Consider the following 23,156-nt stretch of genomic DNA (forward strand, 5'->3'; position numbering starts at 1 on the left):
TTCTTCACAGAGGAGGGGTGACAATACAAAATAGGGTTAAAGTTAAGTGATACAGGAGAATTGCAGCTTCAATTAGCAATTCAAGAGAAAACAGAGCAAAGCAGGCTGGCAGGGGCAGCTCCAGGCAGAACTGGCAGCACAAAAGCCCCTGAGTTATCTATTGATTGTGGTATTGGGGGTTGAACCCAGAGGCTCTCCTCCACTGAGCTACACGCCAGCCCTTTTTTCATGTTTTATTTTGAGACAGGGTCTGGCTGAGTTGCTCAGGGCCTAAGTTGCTGAGGCTGGTTTTGGATTCGAGATCCTCCTGCCTCAGCCTCCAGAGTCGCTGGGATTACAGATGTGCACCACTGTGCAAGGCTAGAATTTTATTTTGAGATGGTCTCCCAACGTTGCCAAGGTTGGCCTCAAACTTGTGGCCCCTCTACTTCCGTCTCCTGGTCACTGTCCCTGGGTTGCAGGTGTGTGCCACCATGCCCAGCATGTGAAGTCATCTACAAAGCCAGGGAAGGAAGGTTCTAGGCAGAGGGAGAAGCAAACACGAAGGCAACCCAGCCTTGTTCTGTTTGGGGGCAGGTGGGCCCAGGGGGGCCTCGGGACTCCGCTGGGTGGGCTGGGGGCTGAGGGGCTGAGGCTCAGGACTGTTGTTCTCATCGCTCCCCCTGGTGCCCTGTGCCATACCCGGTGAAAAACGCTGAGGCGGGAGAGCCAGGCGGGGCTAGAAATCAGAGTATGGGGGTGGGGAGTGGTGCGGGAGAGCCAGCCTTGCTGATTGGTGTGTGTCAGAGCAGGTCAGCATGCGGAGGAGTGGTGCGGGAGGGCCAGCCTTGCTGATTGGTGGAAGTCAGAGCAGGCCGGGAGGAGTGATGCAGAGAGCCAGCTTTGCTGATTGGTGGATACACAGGGCCAAGGACCCAGGGGGACTAAGGATGCTCTTCAGGCCTTGCCTGAGCACCTGGCAAGGGCAGGACCATTGTTTGGAAGGGAGACCAGGGGAAGCAAGAGCCCACAGAGGGGCAATTTCAGAGGCCTATGGGCACCAAGCTGAGGTGCCCAGGAGGTAGGGAGGTGGTTAGGTTTGGGGCCAGGTAGAAGTGGACATGTGGGCAGGGACAAGTTGAGGTCACCAGAGAGCAAAGAGGGTCACCAGTGACCCTCAACAGAGCCAGAGGAGCAAAGGGCCCTGGCTGTCAGAAAGCCCAGAAGCAGTGGCGTTGTAACTGCCTCTACAGGACACTTCCCATTCACACAAGGGGAGGAGCGACGGGCTCCAGGCAGATGGAAGACCAGCATCTGAGCCAGAGACTGAAGAGGCCTGTCCATGGTATGAAACCCTTTGCAAGTCCAGCCTTACTGGAGTGGGTGGGGCTGTGAGCTTGCAGGCTGGAGGAACCCTCGGCCACACCAGGAAGGGATGCAGGCGGAGCTGGAGAATGTAGCTGGCCCTGCCGCACCCAGGACCACTGACACTTGGAGTTTGGTTTTTTAATTGATGCCACAAAATGGCAGACCTGTGGCCTTCTTCATCAGCTATTCCAGGTTGCCCAGCTCTTACAGAGGTCATCGATGGGGGCACAGGGCACACGCCCAGCCCAGGAGGCCGGTGCAGCACTTCCTGGGTGAACATCACATGCCTGCCCTGAGGCCCCATTGCACTCCCAGCTCCTCTGAAAACAGCCAAGGGCAGGAGAGATCCCTTCTGCCCTGCCCTGGCTCCGGATTCTCCCCCGGGAAGTGGGAGACAGTGCTACATCTCAGAGGCAAGGTAGAAGGGAGGGACCCGGGAAAGCCCTACACGGTGCAGGAAGGTAGCAGGCCCCCGTCAGCTGGCATTCGTGGCCCTGATATCACTCTTCTGAGGGCTCTCTGCAGTTTGCCTTTGTGACTTTTAATCACTACGTAACAGAATATGGATGTCTGATGCTTAGATTCTGAAATGAAATGGAACCAGGGGTGTGTCCCCTTCAGGCCTCAGACTGTTGCTTCACACCCGCCTGGAGTCCAGACACTCAGGTGAGCAGTGTCCTCGGGAATGCACAGAGATGGCCACTGGCATGGGTGCTCAGTGGCTCCAGCCTCCTGCCTCCAGCCAACCCCAAATCGTTGACCTTCCCTTCCTCCTCCATTGAGTGTGAACCGCTTTTGCTTTTGCAGAACCAGAACAACTGATTGAGAAATAGGAAATCTCTCCAGTCCCTGGCAGCCCTGCTGGCTCTGCTGAGCCTGACCCTCCAGCCCAGCCTGACCCCCCTCACTCTGGTGCCTCCAAGATGGTGCCGAGGCGAAGCTTTCTCCATGGTCCTCAAATCTGGAAGACTGTAAAGAGCGGGCGCCCACAGGTGCATGCCCATTAACTACTCTTATTCCTGATGTGCCAACCCACGTCACACCCAAAATCTAACAAGAGGCAGGTAGAAAAAAATTCAAGGGCCTCCAGGGCAAAATAAATGGACACAAAAAAGTCACATTCCTCCAAATGAGGTGAAAAGTGAGTGCAGACCCTCTGAGCGCAGGGTGTCTCCCCGGCCAGGGAGGGGGCCCCTCAGGATGCTCCCCAGACCCTGGCTCCCAGCAGGCCTTGCTCCGCCTCATTTGCTCCTGCAACGTGGGAAGCGCTGAGCCTCTCCCCAAGGCCTCGCCCCCCTCCTGGCCAGTCGGGGGCAGCCTCATCGACAGGAGTTGACATCTCACCATCACGCAGTTGCCTGTGCTGGGTGCCGCCTACCCCGCTGGCCCAGAGGCTGCCCGTGTGGACTGGCAGGGGAGAGGTGCATGCCAGGCGCTTTCTAGCTGGGTTAACACTGCTCCTGCCACAGCCAGGTGGAGGGGACTGAGGTGCCTCCAGGAGCCCAGAAGCAGGTCCCAGGAACACCTTCCAGGTCCAGGGATTGCACTAACCCCCAGAAGCCAAGCTCCCTCCCTCCCCGATGACTGTCCCAGCTGTCACTAGCACGCGTGGTTTCCGTGTCATTCCTCTCCAGCTCTTAAGTCCATCTACTTATGTGTCTGACTGCCCAGAATCCTGCAGGAGAAGAGGAGCTGCAGAACTCAAAGAGGAGGAGGGGTCCCGGAGCCATCTCAGGGGGCCCAAAGGACAGATGAGCCGTCTCAGGCAGCGGTGGCCCTGCCTCCAGTTCTTCACGTGACACTCTTGGGGCACTTCCCTGAAGACCGCGGCGCTCCTCCCCAGACTGCCTCGGCCCTCAGTGGAACACCTGCATGAACAGTCTCTGGCTGGTTGGGACCTCATGGGGTGACCTTGGACTTCAGGTTTACAGGTGGAGGAAACCCTGGAGACTGGGACAGTGTCCACACCTTCCCAGCTGTGGATTCTGGACCCCTGTGAGCTCCCGCCCAGCACCAAGCCCACCCCCACTCTATGTCCCTCCTATGAGCAGGTTTCTTCCCCCGCTTACTGCCAAGTGCCCTCTGTGCTGGACCCTCGAGGGACAATAGTCAGGGAGGAAGCACCCTGCTTTCAGGTCCTCTCACTTGGCAGGAAGAAGAGACAGAGGCCTCGGCAGTGCTCAGAGGGCCGGGTCAGAGCCCAGAGGGGAACCTGGCCCAGGCCCTGGGGTCTCCATGGGTGGACGGCTTCTCTGAGAGGACATGACTCAGTCAGAGGCCTGCAGGATCATGAATGTGCCCAGAGCCAGGGTTTGAAGAGCCCTGGTGAGAGGAGGCTGCAGACAGCCCCAAGGAGCTTAGCTGAGTTTCAACCTCTCTGTTTCCGGCAGTGCTACAGGCAGACCAACAGGCTACACATGAGCTGCCCCCGGACGTGGCACTCTGGGTATGGCTGACCTATTGTGCATGTGTCCAGCCCACTGTGCTCCAGAGGTGAGGGACTCTGATTGCCTGAGTTTGCTCAGGCACCATCGCAAGTGCGCAGGCTGGGAGTGAACCACAGACATTGTCACCTCAGTGCGGGGCTGGGGGGCTGGAGGTCTGACGTCTTCCCGTGTCCCCGCGTGGTCATCCCTCTGTGTGTCTTTGTCCTGACCTCCTCTTATTCACACCAGTCAGACAGGTCAGGGTCCACCCACTGACCTCATTTACTTTAATTATCCCTTTAAAGTCCTTGTCTACACAACCCCACACAGATACAGCCATCTGACGAAGGTGCCAGAAACATAATAGAGATAAGGTAGTCTCTTGCAAATGGTGCAGGGAAAACTGGGGTCCTCGTGTAGAAGAATGAAACTCGACTTTTATCTCTCACCCTGCACCAAAATCACTCAGAATAAGACCCAGGAATTAGACCAGAAATTGTGCAACTTCCAGGAGAAAACATAGGGTCAACACTCCGTCCGGCACAGGCAATGACTCAATAGGGACCCAAGTGCTCAGCAAATAATGCCAAGGGTTAATAAGTGAGATGGCATCAAACTAAAAAGCAACTTCATGGCAAAGGAAAAAATTAGAAATGTGAAGAGAGAACTTCCAGAATGTGAGAAAATGTTTGCTAGCTACTCTTCTGATTGAGGATTAATATCTAGAATGTGTACAGAACTCAAAAAACTTTACACACACAAAAAAAAAATGGGCAAATGAATTAAACAGACACTTCTCAAAAGAAAAAATACAAAAGGCCAACAAGTAAACAACAAAAAAGTTCAACGTCATTAGCAATTAAGGAAACGCAAATCAAAGCTACGCTGAACAGGGAGTGGTGGCACACGCCCATAATCCCAGCGACTCAGGAGGCTGAATCAGGAGCATTACAGTGTCAAAGTCAGCCTCAGCAACTATGTGAGCCCTTAGCAACTTAGTGAGGCCCTGCCTCAAAATTAAAAATAAAAATGGCTGGGGATGTGGCTCAGTGATTAAGTGTCCCTGGGTTCAATCTCTGGTACCAAACAAAACAGAATGAAACACTACTCTGAGATTATATCTCACACCAGTCAGAATGGCAGTCATCATACAAAAAATAATAAACGTGGAGAGGAATTGGCGAAAAAGGATCACTGTTAACACTGCTGCTGGAACTGTACATTAGTACCACCACTATGGAAATCAGTATGAAGGTTCCCCAAAAGACTCTGCATGGAACCACATATGACCCAATTAGTCTACTTCCTAAAGAATCAAAGTCATCTTACTACAGTGATACATGCACACCTATGTTTTTAGCAGGGAAAGTATGGGACCTGCCTGGGTGTTTATCAGTGGATGAATGGGTAAAGAAAACGTGGTATATATACATAGTCATGAAGAAAAAAGTAATCATGTCATTTACAGGAGAATTGATAGAACTAGAGACCATTATGTTAAGTGAAATAAGGCAAAGCAGATAAGGGTCCTATGTTGTCTCTCATATGCAGAAGCTAGAGAGGAAGAGGAGATCAAAGGGAGATCAGTAGAGAAAAGGGACCAAGGGGCAGGAGGCGGGGTGGTGGGGAAGTGCAGGGGAGAGGCATTGACCAAATCCTATTGTTGTAGCCTGTGGGTGTGTGAATATGTAACTCCCACCATTGTGTACAGCTGTACTGCACCGATCAAAACTGTGGAAAGAGGGGGGCAAAGGTCCTTGTCTCCAAGCAAGCCATTGTGTGAGGACACCAACACATGAGCCTTGGGAGGGACACATTCAGTCCACCACAGACATGGCCTAATGTGCATCTACCCAGGAAAAGCCTCTGACTTTGACTCCCGTAGCCCAAGGGGGTGCATCTTTCTTGCCCCAATTCACACAGCCAGAACTGGCCAAGCCAGCACTCTCTCTGACTTTTCCCTCCTGGTCCACAGCACCCCAAGGCCCTGTGCTGGCAGATGCTCAACCCCATGAGTAAAATGCCTGGACACTCAAGTGCTCACTGCCCTGTGGACACAGGACACACAGGTGCAGCTTCCCCCTCAGATGCACATAGCACTGTGGGGTCCTGGGCCGACACTCAGGGAGTGGTTAAGCATGGTTCTGGTCTTCTTCAGGGAAACGGCCCAACCCACGGCCCTACGTGCCCCCCCCCATGCCGAAGGCTGGGGGGCTGGGAGCTCGGGCAAGGCCAGGGCATGACACACAGTCCTGAGGGCCACGGAGCCCAGGTCATCAGAAGTGCAGAGGCAAGGTTCATGCCATCCAGCTCTAGGCTTTGCTCCCAGGAGTCCCAGGTGGCCCTGCTGTGCAGGGGCTGAATATTCCTAGGGAGAGGCTGGCTCCCAAGTGCCAGGAATCGGGCCTTGTGAAGTTGCTTAGGGCCTCACAAGTTGCTGAGGCTGCCTTCAACCTGTGATCCTCCTGCCTCAGACCTCCCGTCTCAAGCCCCCGAGCTGCTGGGACGACAGGCGTGCACCATCATGCCTGGCAAAACTTACAACTTCTATCAGAATACGCAGCAGACCGTCTCTGTGGCTTTGACGGTGAGCATGCAAAGCCAGAACTTGATTGTTTTATGAAGTATACTATAAACTGAGTGAAAAAACAACCCAAGCACTAAGATAACTGTTTGCCAAATACTATCTGATAAAGGTCTGGAATCAAAGTGAAGTCCAGCTGGGCCTGCCTGACCCAGCCAGCAGGTTCGCTGCCTGGTCCATCAGCTTCCCACTTGGCCACCTGGCTCACCTGGTCTAGGTGGCTGGGCTCACCTGATAAGCCACTCCTCCGCCTGGCCCAGCTGGCCACTTGGCCACCCAGCCACAGCCCAGTTGGTCAACAGGCCACTTGGCTGCCAGCTCTGCCTGTCCCAGCCAGCAGTGTCACCACTCAACCCACACCGCAGCCTAGAGAGGGAAGCTGGGAGGTCTTAATCCCCAACCTATTGAGAACAGCACAATAAAAAGTCAGGACTCCACAGCCCATGGCCCATACGGCCTGCTTAGTTCAAACCTCAGGAAAAAGCAGAAAGAAATCAGTCAGGCACACACAGTGACCACATATACTTACTGACTGTGTTGTCCACCATAGTGGGAACAACACCTTGGTTTCTTGTCACTGAGATTTTTCCTTTTATCCTTTGCTGTGTTTTGCTTTTTGCTTTTGGTTTTCTATATTTGGATTTTGTTTATTTGAATGTGTACTGATTGAGTCGAGGATTCCTTGGCATATATGTATATATATATTTGTTTCTCTCTTCTCATTTCTAGGCCCCCCCTTTTTGAAGGTATTGTTTTCCCATGTTCTGTATTTTGAGGGTCAGTGTTTTTGATTAGCCTGTTTTGCTTTTGTTTGGTATAGTCTTTGCCACTACTCTATCTCCCTTCTCTCTCTCTCTCTCTCTCTCTCTCTCTCTCTCTCTCTCTCTTTCTGGCTGACAGATAAATCCCACTCTTTCTCTCCTCCTCTATATTCTTATTTCTATTTTTTCTTCCCCTTTCTCATTAACAACACATCGTAAATTACCACTGCATCTGCCCCATTCACCTTGGAAGCTGCAATCACTTTTCTACCCTCCTATCTCTTGTTCTTTCCTCACAATCAACTCTATACTTAACACCACTTAATATTAAGTGAGGTATATAATGTCTGCCCCTACCACCAAGGTCACAGCAATATTCAATATTGGAAGTCATAGACAATACCTATTGTTTAATTTTATGCTATACATAATTTGAGATTATTTTCGGTTTTTACTGATGGAAATTGCTGATCCTATAATTTCTGCATGTTGTATCAATTAACACTGTAGATATCAAAATAGGAACTTAGTACCGTGCCTACTGCTATGTGTTGTTTGTATAGATGTTGCTGTCATTGGGCCCCCCTCAATCTGTGAGGTTCTTGCAACAGAGAGGGACACTATAAACTCATAAGGTAGAAACTCTACAGCTTCAGATCCATCCAGGTAGATGGGTAGACACACAAACAGTATAAAAAAACAAGGGGGGGGGGGACAAACTGTCCCAAACAACACAGAATACCTGAACAACAGACTCCATTGACATCACAATGGGGGAAATGTCAGAGATAGAATCAGAAAGTTCATGGTTCAACTGATGTCTGAGTGTTAGAGTCTGTAAACAAGTCAGGATGGCACCTGGCATTTTGCCAGGGGAATGTTAGAGTCTATAAACAAGTCTGGATGGTGCCTGGCATATTGCCAGAGGGAGTGGTTTGTGAAGTAACGCCAGCAAGCCATTAAGTGTGGAGATTCCTTATTGGTTGACTGCTGTATCTAGTTTATGCTAATTAAGATAAGCTGTGTGGAATGTATAAATACCACTCCTGTCCTACAATAAACGGCTCCCACTCCTGCTGTATCAATGAACACAAGTTGCTCGTCACCCCCTGGTTATTTTGCTGCAGCCGGACTGCGGCATCTGAGGTAAAAATAACATAAGAAATGAAATCAGAGAGAAAATACAAAAAGTAAAAGGTCAATTCAACAAGGAGACAAAGATCCTGAAGAAGAATCAATCAGAAATCCTCAAAATGAAGGAATCACAAACAAATTAAAAATTCAACAGAAAGCATCACCAGCAGACTAGACCTCTTGGAAGGCAGAACCTCAGGCAACAAAGACAAAGTATATAACCTTGAAAATAAAGTTGACCATGGAAAAAATGTTAAAAGACCACAAATAGAACTTCCAACAAATATGAGGTAACGTGAATATACCACATTTAAGATTTACCAGGATAGATGAAGGCTCAATCCAAGCCATGATAAAGATATAAACTAAAGGAATGTACAAACTTTTCAATAAAATAATGTCTGACAATTTTCCAAACTTTAAGAATAAAATGGAAAATCAAATACAGTAGACTCACAGGACCCCAAATGTACAAAATTACAGTAGACCCACACCAAGGTAGGTTATTATGAAAAAGCCTACCTAAAGAATTTCAAAAGCTGCAAGAGAAAAATGCAGGTCACATTTAGAGGGAAACTAATCTGGATCTCAGTGATTTCTCAACACAGACTTAAAGCTAGGAATTGTTAGAATAACATACACCAAGCTCTGAAAGAAAATGGATGCCAGCCAAGAATACTACACCCAGCAAAATTAAGCTTCAGAATTGATGATGAAATAAAAACCTTCCATGATAAACAAAAGTTAAAAGAATTCACAACTAGAAAGCCTGCACTACAAAACACACTCAATAAAATGTGATGAAAAAAAGTGAAAACTAGCAAAGGGAGGAACTACACTAAAATAGTCAATCAAAGGGGAAACTAATTTAAAATTTTAAAACAGAACTAAATCAAAATGACAGGGAATAAAAATCATTTCTTATTAATAACATTGAATGTAAATGGCCTAAACTTACCAATCAAAAGATGTAGATTGGATTAAAACAAGCACCCTACAATATGCTATCTCTAAGAGACTTACCTCATAAGTAACGATATCCACAGACTAAAGGTAAAAGGATGGGAAAAAACATATCATTCACATGGTTCTTGTAAACAAGCAGGGGTTTCTATCCTCATATCAGATAAAGTGGACTTCAAGCCAAAGTTAATCAGAAGGACAAAGAAGGACATTTCATACTACTTAAGGGAATTATACATCAACAAGACATAACAATTGTAGTATTTATGCCCCAAACAATGGAGCATCTGTGTACATCAAACAAACTCTTCTTAATTTCAAGAATCACACAGACCACAACACAATAATACTTTAACACACCTCTCTCATCGCTGGATAGTTTGTCCAAACAAAAATTAAATAAAGATGCTATAGAAATAAAAAATACAATTAATAATTTAGACTTAACAGACATATATAGAATATTTCATCCATCAGTGACTGAATACACTTTCTTCTCAGCAGCACTTCTTTAAAATAGACTGTATCTTAGGCCACAAAGCAACTCTTAGCAAATACAAGAAAATAATAGAGATAATACCTTGAATTCTATCTAACAGATCATGATGAAAAAAATCAGAAATCAATGATAGAATTTAAAAATAGAAGCTATTTGTTTTGAATACTAAGTAATATGTTATTGAATGACTATTGGGTAGCAGAAGAAATCAGGGATGAAAATTTTAAAAATACTTAGAGGTAAATGAGACAAACAACACATCAAAATCTCTGGGACACTATGAAGGCAGTTCTAAGAGGAAAGTTCATTGCATTGAGCTCATTCATTAAAATAATAGAAAGTCACCAAATAAACGATCTAACATCACATCTAAAAACTCTAGAAACAGAAGAAAATCAACACCCAAAACAGAAGACTGGAAATAATTAAAATCAGAGCCAAAATCAATGAAACTGAAACCAAAAAAAATTTAGAAATCAATGAAATAAAAAGTTGGATTTTTGCAAAAACAAATAAAATTGATAAACCCTTAAACAAGCTAAGAGAAAGAAAGAGAGTGGGAGAGAGAGAAACTCAAATTACTAAAATTCATGATGAATAAGGAAATATAACCATGGATACTACTGAAATACAGGCAATAATCAGAAGCTATTTTGAAAATCTATACTCCAATAAAATAGAAAATCATAAGACATTGACAAATTTCTAGAGACACATGAACCTACTCAAATTGAATCAGGAGGACATATAAAATTTAAACAGATCAATTTTAAATAATGAAACACAAGACACCATCAAAAGCCTACCAACAAAGAAAAGCTCAAGACAAGATAGATTCTCATCCGAGGTCTACCACACCTTCAAAGAAGAACAATATCAATCCATTCTCAAATTGTTCCATGAAATAGAAAAGGAGAGAACCCTTCCAAACTTGTTCCATGAAGCTAGTATCACCCTGACACCAAAACCAGACAAAGACACATCAAGGAAAGAAAACCTCAGACCAATATCCCTGATGAACATAGACACAAAAGTTCTTAATAAACATTCTGGCAAATCACATACAAAAACATAGTGAAAAGAGAGTGCACTACAATCAAATGGGGTTCATCCCAGGGATACAAGGTTGGTTCAACACACAGAAATCAATAAACGTAATTCATCATATCAATAGACTTAAAGACAAGAATCACATGATTATCTCTATACATGAAGAAAAAGGATTTGACAAAATTTAGCATCCATTCATGCTCAAAACACTAGAAAAACTAGGGACAGTAGGAACATACTTCAACATTGTAAAAGCCATCTATGCTAAACCTAAGGCCAACATCATTCTCAATCAAGAAAAATTGAAAGCATTCCTTCTGAGAACTGAACAAGACAATTTGTATCCCTCTTTCACCTTTCTATTCAACCTAGTCATTGAAACCCTAGCCAGAGCAATTACACAAGAGAAAGAAATTAGAGGGATACAAATAGGAAGAGAAGAGCTCAGACCATCCCTATTTGCCAACGACATGAGTCTATGTTTAGAAGACCCCAAAACTTCACCAGAACACTTCTAGAACTCAAAAATGAACTCAGCAAAAATAGAAGGATATAAAATTAACCCTCATAAATCAATTGTGCTCCTATACATCAGTGATGAATTGATTGAAAGAGAAATTAGAAAAACCATCCCATTCACAATAGCCTCAAAAAAAATACTTGAGAATAAATCTAACAAAGAAATAAAGACCTCTACAGTGAAAACTACACAGCACTAAAGAAAGAAACTGAAGATCTTAGAAGGTGGAAAGATCTCCCGTGTTCTTCTTCTTTTTTTTTTTGGTGGGGGAAGGGGATACCAGGGATTGAACCCATGTGTGCTTAATCAACGGAGCCACATCTCTAACCCTTTTTATTTTTTATTCCAAGACAGGGTCTCACTGGGTTGCTTACAACCTTGCTAAGTTGCTGAGGCTAGTTTTAAACCTGCAATCCTCCTGCCTTAGCCTCCTGAGCCACTGGGATTAGAGTTGTGTGCAACCATGCCCGGCTCCTGTATTCTTGAGTAGGCAGAGTGAATACCGTCAAAATACTACAAAAAGTGCTATACAGATTTAATGTAATTCCTAGTAAAATCCCAGTGATGTTCTTCATAGAAATAGAAAAGGCAGTCATGAAATTCATTTGGAAAAATAAGAGGTTCAGAATAACCAAAGCAATCCTCAGCAAGAAAAGTGATGCAGGAGGCATCACAATACCAGACTTTAAGTACATTATGCTGCCTTTGGAGTAGACAAAGAGGAAGGAAGGAAGGAAGGAGAGAGAGGATGGGAATAGGAAAGACAGTGGAATGAATCAGACATCACTTTCCCATGTTCATATATGAATACACGGCCAGTGCGACTCCACGTCACGTACAGCCACAAGAATGAGATCCTGATTGGAATGTTAGACTCCATGTATGTACAATATGTCAAAATACACTCTATTATCATGTGTGTCTAAAAAGAACATAATAAAAAAAGAGAAGTGCAGAAGCAGGTGTTAGGTGACCAGAGTCCACCCAGACCCGGAGAAGCACCCTTTTAGGCAGCAAGGAGAGCTGTCCTGAGGTCTCCACTAAGGGTCTTCGTGGGATGGGACCTCAACAGTCAGGATCAGAGCCTCTTGTGTGGCCTTGCCTGTGTCCCTCTGAAGCCCTCAGGTTGCAGCCCCAACCTCCAGGACCTCAGGAAGGGACCTTAACTGGGGATATGGCTGTCACAGGTGTCATCAGCCCCAGTGAGGCCACCCTGAAGGAAGGCCCCTAATCCCATGTGACTGGTGCCCTCATGGTGGGAATGCCATGAGAAGAGGGAGGGGTACATATGGGGAAGACAAGATCAAAAAAAGACAGAGGCCACACCTGTGATCCCAGCTACTCAGGAGGCTGAGGCAAGAGGATCACAAGCTTAAGGCCAGTCTCAGAAACTTAGAGAGACCTTGTGTCTAATAAAAAAATAAAAAGGAATGGGAATGTAGTTCAGGGGTGAAGTGTTCCTGGTCCAATTATGAGCACTGCCAAGGAGAAGATTCAGGGGTCATGTCCTCTACAAGCCAAGGAGCTCCAAAGACAGCCACAGACCACAGCCCAAGTCGGGAGAGAGCCCAGGACAGATCCCCCTCGCAGCCTCAGGGAGGCCCATCTCCACCTTGATCTCAGACCTCCAGCCTCAGAACCCAGACAATCAGTTCTGTTTTGAAGCCGCCCACTCTGTGTCCTTTCAGCTCCCAGGAGGAATATCCTGACCATCCGTGCCCTCTCCAGGCTGAGGCCAGGTCTCCTACCTTGATCCCACCGGGCGCTGGAGGAGAGGCATCACAGGAGGTAGGCGTGGAAGAGGTCATGGGCGAGGGAAGGACAGAGGTCAGGCGGGATGTCACAGGGTGGTGCAAAGCACTCGGGATCTCAGGGAAAGAAGGAGAGTGACACAAGTCAGGACAAACATCAGAGGAGCAGCAGGTTTCCAGAGAGCAGGTGGCTTAGCAAACCCACAGCAGCCAGTCTCCTCCCCCCTTGCAGCCTCAGGGCGATGGAGAGGTGGACTCCTTCCTTCCTCCTTCCCTCCCTTCCTCCCCTCACCTTCTTTCTTTCGACTAGGGGTGGAACCCAGGGACACTCATCACTGGACCACATCTCCAGCCCTTTTTATTTTTTATTTTGAGACAGGGTCTCACTAAGTTGCCAGGGCTGGTTTGAACTTGCGATCCTCCTGCCTCAGCCTCCCAAGCAGCTGGGATTAGAGGTGTGCACCAGCACACCTGGTGCAGAGGTGAACCTCTACCCCAGGAGCAGCCTCAGCGAGTCCCAGATGGAAGCTCCTCCTGACTCAGGTCCGCAGCCCTCTGAGTGAACGTGTGGAGGTCTCAGACCTGTTTCCCAGTAGTTGGACGCCCTCCAGGACCTGTCCCTCAGGGGCTCCTGGCGTTCTGCATTCACTGCAGGGAGCACACAGCTGCCTAGTTCTTTTCTCAGGCTCAGCCAAACCTTGTGACAGAAGATGGGTGTGACTCAGTGAGCCATCCAGAATGGCAGCCTTTCCAGAGGGTGTTTCCACCTTGCAAGGGGGACTTCCCTAAGTTCCCCCAAACACTCTGTTTCTAGACTTGTCTCTCTGGGAGACAACTTAAAGCAGACAGGAGAAGCAGATCTCACTCAGTGCAGGAGTGCAAGAGGAAATCGGGGTTAAGCAGCGGGTATGAAGAGAAGATGCACATGGGGCCATATTTAGATTATCTGCAGGTCTCTAATGTCCTGATGATACAGCTTGTGGCAGCCCGCTCCTGCTCCCAGGGGAGAGGCCTCTGGGAAGGCTCACAGCAGACAAAAGGCCATTTAGGTGCAAATAGCCTTCCATCAGCAGGTGAGACTCAGAAGTCATGGAGGGACAAGGAACCCCTGGCTTGCACTGCATTCAGTGGGCTGCACCAGAGGACTTCAAAGGATGGAGTGAAACTACAAGCTGTCAACAGTGGGAAGGAGGTCAAGATTGTGCAGTCCAGTCCTGAAAACAGGCACTGTCCACAAACATGCGCTTGCAACACCCACCCCGAAGAGGAAAGTGCTCATGTGCTCCAGTCTCTGACCTTTACCCTGAAAGTGGACGTGCCGACTTGCGGCAGGCCAGGGAGAAGTCACTGATGGTATTAGCAGTGATAGGGCATTAACAAAGCTGTCACAGCAAACCCAGACACAGTGGCAGAATTAATTTTTCCTTCATTAATAAGATCCTAATTTGCATGATTAATATGTCTCAGTCCATGAACACAGGCAGCATCGGATAAAATGCCACCTGCTGAGCAAAAAGAATAAGACAGAGAAATGACTTGACACAGCTGCAGGCGCAGGAGCTGCCGCGTTTCCCCCAAACAATGCTGGAAATGCTTGAAATGTCGCCATTGTTGGAACAACAGCTAGAAGAATGCAGAGGCAAGCATTCCGGAGGAGTCCTTGGAAAGGTGAGCTCCAGGGTAAGCACAATGGCTGCCGTTGGGCCAGGATTAGGACTGCCTGCTCCCTGGACTCCTTCCTCACCTCACATGGCTTCCTGAGCTGGCCCCAGGCAAAGAGGCAGGACATTCCAGGCCACAGTGGTGCCACCCATCAGCCCAGACACTTCCTGCAGCTGTGAGCCTCAGCTGCTTTGGGCTGGCCAGCCTCAGGGCAGAATCTACCAAAAGCACAAGCAACAGGGAGCCAAGGGGAGGGGAGCTGGAAACTCCTGGGAAGAGGCTGCAGACCCTCTGTGGGTGCTGGACACAGCTCCCGTCCCTGGGGAGGAAGGCACCCATGGGTCCCAGTGCAGTGCTCAGCCGGCAACCCCGAAGGTGGGGTTTTGGGAGGCCACTGGGCAGGAGCTGCCACAGCAGAAAGCCGCGCTGCCCATGCCACTTTGTGTGGTGATGGGAATGTTGCAGACCTGCAGGCACTGGTCACTTGTGGCTATTGTGCCCTTGAGGGGCTACATTTTTACTTCATTGCTTTTTAATGTAAACTGAATGAGCCAGAGCTGGTTAGCGGCCACCATGCCAGACAGGGTGGGAGGGAATGCCCTGAACCCGGTTGGGAGTAAAGTGTGGGTCTCCCACTCACCTAACTGCTCCCGGGACACGCGTTCCACCCCCTCGGGCTCCATTTCCTCATCTGAGGCTCAGAGGGCTGGGCTTGGGGGTCCCCAGAGCCCCATCTTAACATCCCACCACCTGCGCTGCTCACATTCCCTCAGTGCACTTCCCCCTGCTCCCTCGGCAGGCAGAATCTCCCTCTCCTGCGGCCCTTGAGTTCCTCGCCCCCATTGGCCGTGCTCCACGTCTCCACCCTAGGGACAGACCTCAGGCTCTGAGAGGGCGCGTCTGCAACCCAGAGGACACCTGGTGCCTCCCCTTTCCTCCTTGTCCCAGGCCATTACTGTTCTTGCCTCCCCACCCTACTCAATACTAGTAGAAGACCCCAGTGGAATCCCTCTTTCTGGAAGCTTCCCAGAGCTGTGGCTTATCAACACCTCCCTCTCCTCTATTCAGAATGAACCTCAGCCTCTGGCACAATGCTCCTTGCCTCGGGTCATTGCAACAACGTGGCCTGTCTCGGTAACAAACGGGGCACAGGCAGGAGGGGGGGTAGAGCCTGGGGATTGGACAGAGGAAGTGGGCAGCTCATTCTCGGTGCCAACCAGCAGCATGGCCTTGGGAAGCAATGAGCCTCTCCGGGTTCTCAGCTTCCTCCTCTGGAATGTAAGCACAGCAATGTCTGTCCCTGTGGTTGCCGTCCCCTCAGGATTTTTAGTCCCCGTTAGCTTCCCTCTCACCCTCAAGGGCAGCAAATGTGGCAGGTCTAATCTTCAGTACCCCAACCACATCCAGGGGTCAAACACCCGGGTATAAATGTAAGAGCAGGCAGCTCTCGTCTTCCTTTGACGTCCTTTCGTTTATTTTTTCTACATAATCTATAGATGGCTTTCAGTAATTCAGACAGTATGTACCAGAAGGACCACATTCAGCCAGTGCCTGAGTTCCAGAGTCGGTCATGTGACCTGGGCTGGGAACCTGCACAGGTGGTGCATTGAGGAAAATGTTGAATAGAAAGCATTCCCTGGCTGCCTTCTCTGCAGAGTGCTCACTCCGTGATGTGGACTAGAAGCCCTCGGCAGTTAGGTCTGTCTCCACCTGCAGCAGCTCATCTCGAAAATCCCACCCTCACAGCGCTGGGCCCACTGCTGTGCTGCCTGAGCCCCTCACGAGCCAACACCCAGTTTTAGTCCAGGTCTTGTGCTCCTCCTTCTGCCGGCTAAGCTCTTCTACTCGGCCAGCAACACCCAGGGGAAACACTATACTCAGACGCAGAGAGCAGAGCGCTGGATGCTGGGGTGGGGGGGGGGAGGCCAGGAGACTGGAAGATGCAGGTAGGTGGGTGATAATGTGTGACAGGAGGACTGGAGTCAGTAGCCCCCACACTGCTTAACAACAGGGACACGCTCTGAGAAACACATCTCTGGCAAACTCCATTACTGTGCAAACACTGTAGAGTGTGCTGAGACAGCTCCCACACCACTGGAGGACACAACCTCCTCGTGGGAGCCCTGTCACACATGCAGCTCATTGTTGACTCTGAGGACCATCATGCCGCCCAGGACTGTATGATAGTGGAGATTCGCCAAGAGAATGCACTTTAAGAACACACACACACACACACACACACACACACATGCACACATGCACATACGTATGGGTGATGGAGATATTCGTTTGCCTGACTTATGTATATCAAAATATCATGTAAAATGCTTTAAAATCATGTTGTACACCTTAAATACATACAATAAAACAAAGAAGTACTTCCACAGCCACATGGTAAGTTAAAATTCTCATATACACTGTTATGGTTTGCATATGAGGTGTCCCCCAAAAGCTCATGTGTGAAGAAATGTAAGAATGTCCAGAGGCGAAATGACTAATTAGGAGACCTGTGACCTAATCAGTGGATCAATCCACTGAGCTGGATGGTAACTGTACGCAGGTAGATTATGACTGGAGGAAGTAGGACACTGGGGTGTGCCTTTAGGGGGTATATTTTGTCCCTGGTGACCAGATTGTGCGCTCGCTCGTTCTCTCTCTCTCTCTCTCTCTCTCTCTGTCTTCTGACTGCCGGGTCCTGGCCCGCTTTCCTCATCCATGCCTTTCCGCCATGATGTCCTGCTCCACCTTGGTCTCTGGGCAATGGCACTTACTCTCTATGGAGTCCTCTGGAGCCATGAGTCAAACTTTTCCCCCTCTAAAATTGTTCTAGTCAGGTCTTTTGGTGACAGTAGTGAAAAAGCTGACTGAAATAAATTGATCCTGAGAAATGCAACTAACTTGACCACGTGGTTCAGAAGCCTTTGTGACTAGTTTGTGGGGGGAGGAATTTTGAAAAAAGTTTAGAGATGGAAAAATTTTTGTACAGAGCAAGCTGTGCCTGCCCTAGTGACTCCATGGTGTACAGAACAGCAGTCCTCAGGCTGCCCCTGCCCTAGTGACTCCATGGTGTGCAGGACAGCAGTCCTCAGGCTGTGTCTGTCCTGGTGACTCCATGGTGTGTAGGACAGCAGTCCTCAGGCTGCCCCTGCCCTAGTGACTCCATGGTGTGTGGAACAGCAGTCCTCAGGCTGTGCCTGCCCTAGTGACTCCATGGTGTGTGGAACAGCAGTCCTCAGGCTGTGCCTGCCCTGGTGACTCCATGGTGTGTAGAACAGCAGTCCTCAGGCTGTGCCTGCCCTAGTGACTCCATGGTGTGTAGAACAGCAGTCCTCAGGCTGTGCCTGCCCTAGTGACTCCATGGTGTGCAGAACAGCAGTCCTCAGGCTGTGCCTGCCCTAGTGACTCCATGGTGTGTAGAACAGCAGTCCTCAGGCTGTGCCTGCCCTAGTGACTCCATGGTGTGTGGAACAGCAGTCCTCAGGCTGAGCCTGCCCTAGTGACTCCATGGTGTGTAGAACAGCAGTCCTCAGGCTGTGCCTGCCCTAGTGACTCCATGGTGTGTAGAACAGCAGTCCTCAGGCTGTGCCTGCCCTAGTGACTCCATGGTGTGTAGGACAGCAGTCCTCAGGCTGTGCCTGCCCTAGTGACTCCATGGTGTGTAGAACAGCAGTCCTCAGGCTGTGCCTGCCCTAGTGACTCCATGGTGTGTGGAACAGCAGTCCTCAGGCTGTGCCTGCCCTAGTGACTCCATGGTGTGTAGGACAGCAGTCCTCAGGCTGTGCCTGCCCTAGTGACTCCATGGTGTGTAGAACAGCAGTCCTCAGGCTGTACCTGCCCTAGTGACTCCATGGTGTACAGAACAGCAGTCCTCAGGCTGTGCCTGCCCTAGTGACTCCATGGTGTGTGGAACAGCAGTCCTCAGGCTGTGCCTGCCCTAGTGACTCCATGGTGTGTGGAACAGCAGTCCTCAGGCTGTGCCTGCCCTAGTGACTCCATGGTGTGTAGAACAGCAGTCCTCAGGCTGTGCCTGCCCTAGTGACTCCATGGTGTGTAGGACAGCAGTCCTCAGGCTGTGCCTGCCCTAGTGACTCCATGGTGTGTAGAACAGCAGTCCTCAGGCTGTACCTGCCCTAGTGACTCCATGGTGTACAGAACAGCAGTCCTCAGGCTGTGCCTGCCCTAGTGACTCCATGGTGTGTGGAACAGCAGTCCTCAGGCTGTGCCTGCCCTGGTGACTCCATGGTGTATAGAACAGCAGTCCTCAGGCTGTGCCTGCCCTAGTGACTCCATGGTGTGTAGGACAGCAGTCCTCAGGCTGTGCCTGCCCTAGTGACTCCATGGTGTGTAGAACAGCAGTCCTCAGGCTGTGCCTGCCCTAGTGACTCCATGGTGTGTAGAACAGCAGTCCTCAGGCTGTGCCTGCCCTGAGTGACTCCATGGTGTATAGGACAGCAGTCCTCAGGCTGTGCCTGCCCTGAGTGACTCCTGGTGTACAGAACAGCAGTCCTCAGGCTGCGTCTAAACCTTTGTTAGACCATTTTGTAAAGCAGTAGTTTGCCATAAGCTTTTCCATTCTGAGTTAAGGGCCAAGGGGGAGTGACTCCAGATCCTGTTTGTACAAGTAAACAACTGCTATCTACCTGGCACCACCATGAGCATTAACTGAGAAGTAAACTAATCATGTAACAAAATGACCACACGTGAATTTATCAAATTAATCAGAAGCATAAGAATGCATGGGTATGTCACAGTCATACCCCCCAAAATAGGCTCATGAGCTTATCAAACACATCAGGGCACCAAATGATGCAACCCCCTCACTTGAGACCATAAAAGGAGGGCCACCCTCAGACTGGACACAGCGTCATCCTGACCTCAACAATTGGTCACCTGCCAGGAGCCTCACCCATGAAAATCGTCACAGCAACAAACTTTAGCTTTGGCAGAGTCTGGTTTCTCCTGCCCATGACGACCAAGCAAGTCCCACTCCAAGCTGACCGTCTGACACTGCCATCCATCGGGACCTTGGCCTAGAAGTCCCTGCACTTAGACAGGGTGTTCTGCACCCTGCACAAGCTCCTCTGCTGGGTCTCAGTCTTCTCTGGCCACCAACAGCAACCAGGCTTCTTTCTGGCTGCCCTCTGCCTTTGCCCTCAGCTCAGCCTCCTGAACCCTGTGGCTGCCTTGACCCTTCCCAGCCTTTCTGTGACCTACGATAAATGTGTCAAGGGGATGTGTGGCCTGAGCCTTACGGATATTAGAAAGTAAGATTGGAATAAAAGAACCTGCGACTGCCTGGCTTACGACAACCAGGTGGCCCACAAGTATTCTGTGAACGCCAGTGACGGAAGTGGTGTCGCTTGCGAATTTATTGTTACTCAAAAATTCTGACATTGTGGAGAAACACAAGCATGTTTCATCTATGTTCATGACATAGGACACTCATGACAGTTTTAGAACTTTGTAAGCAAAAAATAATGGGTGATTCTGGTGGGAACTCAAAAGACCAGAATGCCTATCAGACTGGACAGTGAAGACTGGGCTCATGAGGTTTCAGAGGAAAATGAGGACGTTCTTGAAAATTGGACTAGAGGCCATTCATGTTACATTCTTGCCGCAGTCTGGCTGGGCACAATTCAGGAGCCACTTGTCAAAAGAAACAAACTTTATTTTTAGAACACACACACCACACCACACAGCTCCTCAGGAAAACCCTCAGAGCCCAACTGCCACCACCAGCTTCCCACAAGCCTCTCCACCTCTCCCACTCCTCCTGCTCTTGAGGCCGATTGGCTGGGTCGTGTGGGCGGAGCAAAAAAAAGTCCCCCAATGAGCAGCTCCGTGGTCTGAAAGGGCAGGGAAACAGCCCAATGAGCATCACCGCAGAGGAGCCAATCAGTTGGCAGCTAGAAGTTTGCTGGGGCCGCTGTGAGCCAATCATCAGCTGGCAGCTGGAAGTTTGCTGGCAGCTGGAAATTTGCTGGGGCCCCTTTCAGCTGTGGCTCTCAACATCTCCCCCTCTCTGTTTAAACAACAAGCATGTGGCTTAGGGACCATGCCTGCCTTAGGTTGTCCAATACTACATATGGTCCTTACCCGTCATCGGATGAGCTGACCTCAAGGCGTCAGCCTCCTGTCTTACGTTGGTACCATTGCAATTGGATCTTACCCGTCACTGACTACCGGTCCAGTATACAGCCACACCTGTGGATAGGTCTTTGTACCAGCAGGGGGGTGAGGTTCTTTGCCTCACCTCTGTTGGCCCCCAAATTTTAGCTGAACGACTATCACAAGCAGAAGGGAGGAGGATACACCAAGCCAATTGACGGCTCCTTTTGGAAAAATTGTACCACCGATGACACCATCAGCAAAAATACCCCAGGACTTATCATAAGTCCTTTTAGAGTAGAAGAGCTGTGTCCCAATAATAAGCCTACTGTTCCTTTGGGAAGAGGTCCTTTTACCCTTGTGGGAATGATTTGAACTCCCATCTCTGGAGTTAGTACTATTCTGGCGGAGGCACAGATGTCCAACCCTGCGCTCCCTCTGGTTTGTCTGATGAGGGATATAATGGACAATGTGTCCTGGGCACTACCCTGATGGGGTTGCTGGGTTCCTCCAGTGCTCCGTATATTTGTGGTCTTGGGCCCCGGAGCATTGGGCCCCCCCTGTCCATTTTTTGGCAATGGAGCCCGATGCCTTTCTCCATGATATCGTGGATAAACAACTGGTCCTTGTTCGTTTTTTGATAATGGAGTACCCTCTATGGTGGTTTGAGAACGGCATTCATTAGCCCAATGTCTCCCTCTACGGCATCGTGGGCAAATACCCAGTATTCTACTCCTTTGATACCTAGTTTTGTTAAACCCTCCTCCTATGGGGCAATTCCTTTTAAAATGTCCTGTTTGTTCACAATTGTAGCATGTTCTTGGCCTGGCATCTAAAGCCTGTTTTACTGCAGCTGCCACGACTTGCCCTTGTTCATTAATGTCTCTGGTTATACTTCTACCTCTTTTAAACAATTTTGCTCATCATTTGGCATTACTCATAACAGGAATCCCATACAATCCACAGGGACAGGGCATAGTTGAAAGAGCTCATCAAACTATTAAAATGTACTTATTAAAGCAAAAAGAAGGAATTGGGAAGGGGTATATATTCCCCAAAGATAAACTTAAAATAACACTTTTTACTCTAAACTTTTTAAATTTGGATTCATCAGAGCTTGGTGCTGATAACGCCAATGTCGCGGGTTCGTTCCCCGTACAGGCCACCAAATGCTGCAGTCTGGCTGGGCACAATTCAGGAGCCACTTGTCAAAAGAAACAAACTTTATTTTTAGAACACACACACCACACCACACAGCTCCCCAGGAAAACCCTCAGAGCCCAACTGCCACCACCGGCTTCCCACAAGCCTCTCAACCTCTCCCACTACTCCTGCTCTTGAGGCCGATTGGCTGGGTCACGTGGGCGGGGCCAAAAAAGTCCCCCAATGAGCAGCTCCGTGGTCTGAAAGGGCAGGGAAACAGCCCAATGAGCATCACCACAGAGGAGCCAATCAGTTGGCAGCTAGAAGTTTGCTGGGGCCCCTGTGAGCCAATCATCAGGTGGCAGCTGGAAGTTTGCTGGCAGCTGGAAGTTTGCTGGGGCCCCTTTAGGCTGTGGCTCTCAACACATTCTGACAAGGAAGCTGTCTATATTTTGCCCATGTCCTGAGACTGTGAGGCTGAGTTTAAAGATGACGGACTAACTAATCTGGCAGAAGAAATTTCAAGGCAGCACAGCCTTCAGGTGGTGGCATGGTCATTGTTGGACTATAGGAACTGTTGACTAAATTCATTTTGAGTTGTAAGATGGGCATGATTTTGGGAGGCCAATAGTGGAATATTAGGGTTTAGATGTGTGGTGTCACCAAAAAGCTCATGTTCAGAAAATGCAAGAATGTTCAGAGGGGGGTTGATTAGGTTATGAGAGTTGTAACCTGAACAGCCGATTAACACTGATACGAATTACTAGGCGTTAACTGTAGGCAGGTAGAGCATAGCTGGAGGAGGTAGGTCACTGGGGATGTGACTTGAGGATCACATTTTGTCCCTGATGCACGGGGCTCTCTCTGGTTTCTGGTTGCCATGTTCTTCCACCATGATGTGCTGCCTCACCTCAGGCACAGAGTCATGGAGTCAGCCCTGTATGGACTGAGACCTCTGAAACCATAAACCAAATAAACTTTTCCTCCTCTAAAATTGTTCTTGTCAGGTCTTTTGGTGACAGCGGTGAAAAAGCAAACTAAAACAAGATTCATTTTAAAAAGTCAAAAGAAATGAATGAAATTTATTTTAATATCATATTTAATTTAACCAAGTATATACAAAATATTATAACCTCAGCATATAATAAAGAATTTTAAATTACTTACAGGCTATTTCTCATGATTCTTTTATCTTAAGCCTTTGAAAT

The 23,156-nt window shown here is 48.8% G+C and overlaps 1 long non-coding RNA gene across 1 annotated transcript in view; it reads right to left on the bottom strand.

The window, feature by feature from the left end:
• The window catches only part of LOC124099908 (uncharacterized), a 29,950-nt gene extending 14,239 nt beyond the window's left edge, over nucleotides 1-15,711 (bottom strand). Inside the window, exons 1-3 of the long non-coding RNA XR_006854130.2 lie at nucleotides 15,338-15,711; nucleotides 13,618-13,732; nucleotides 13,033-13,152 (exon numbers count right to left, since the gene is read on the bottom strand). This is a non-coding gene — a long non-coding RNA (uncharacterized LOC124099908). The remainder of the gene's footprint in view (nucleotides 1-13,032; nucleotides 13,153-13,617; nucleotides 13,733-15,337) is intronic.
• Between the last annotated feature and the right edge of the window lie 7,445 nt (nucleotides 15,712-23,156).

Source organism: Marmota monax, unplaced genomic scaffold (genome assembly GCF_021218885.2).
Source record: "Marmota monax isolate L192 unplaced genomic scaffold, Marmota_monax_Labrador192_F-V1.1 WCK01_AAM20220418_F8-fsc00226, whole genome shotgun sequence".
In the NCBI taxonomy this organism is placed as follows: Eukaryota; Metazoa; Chordata; class Mammalia; order Rodentia; family Sciuridae; genus Marmota; species Marmota monax.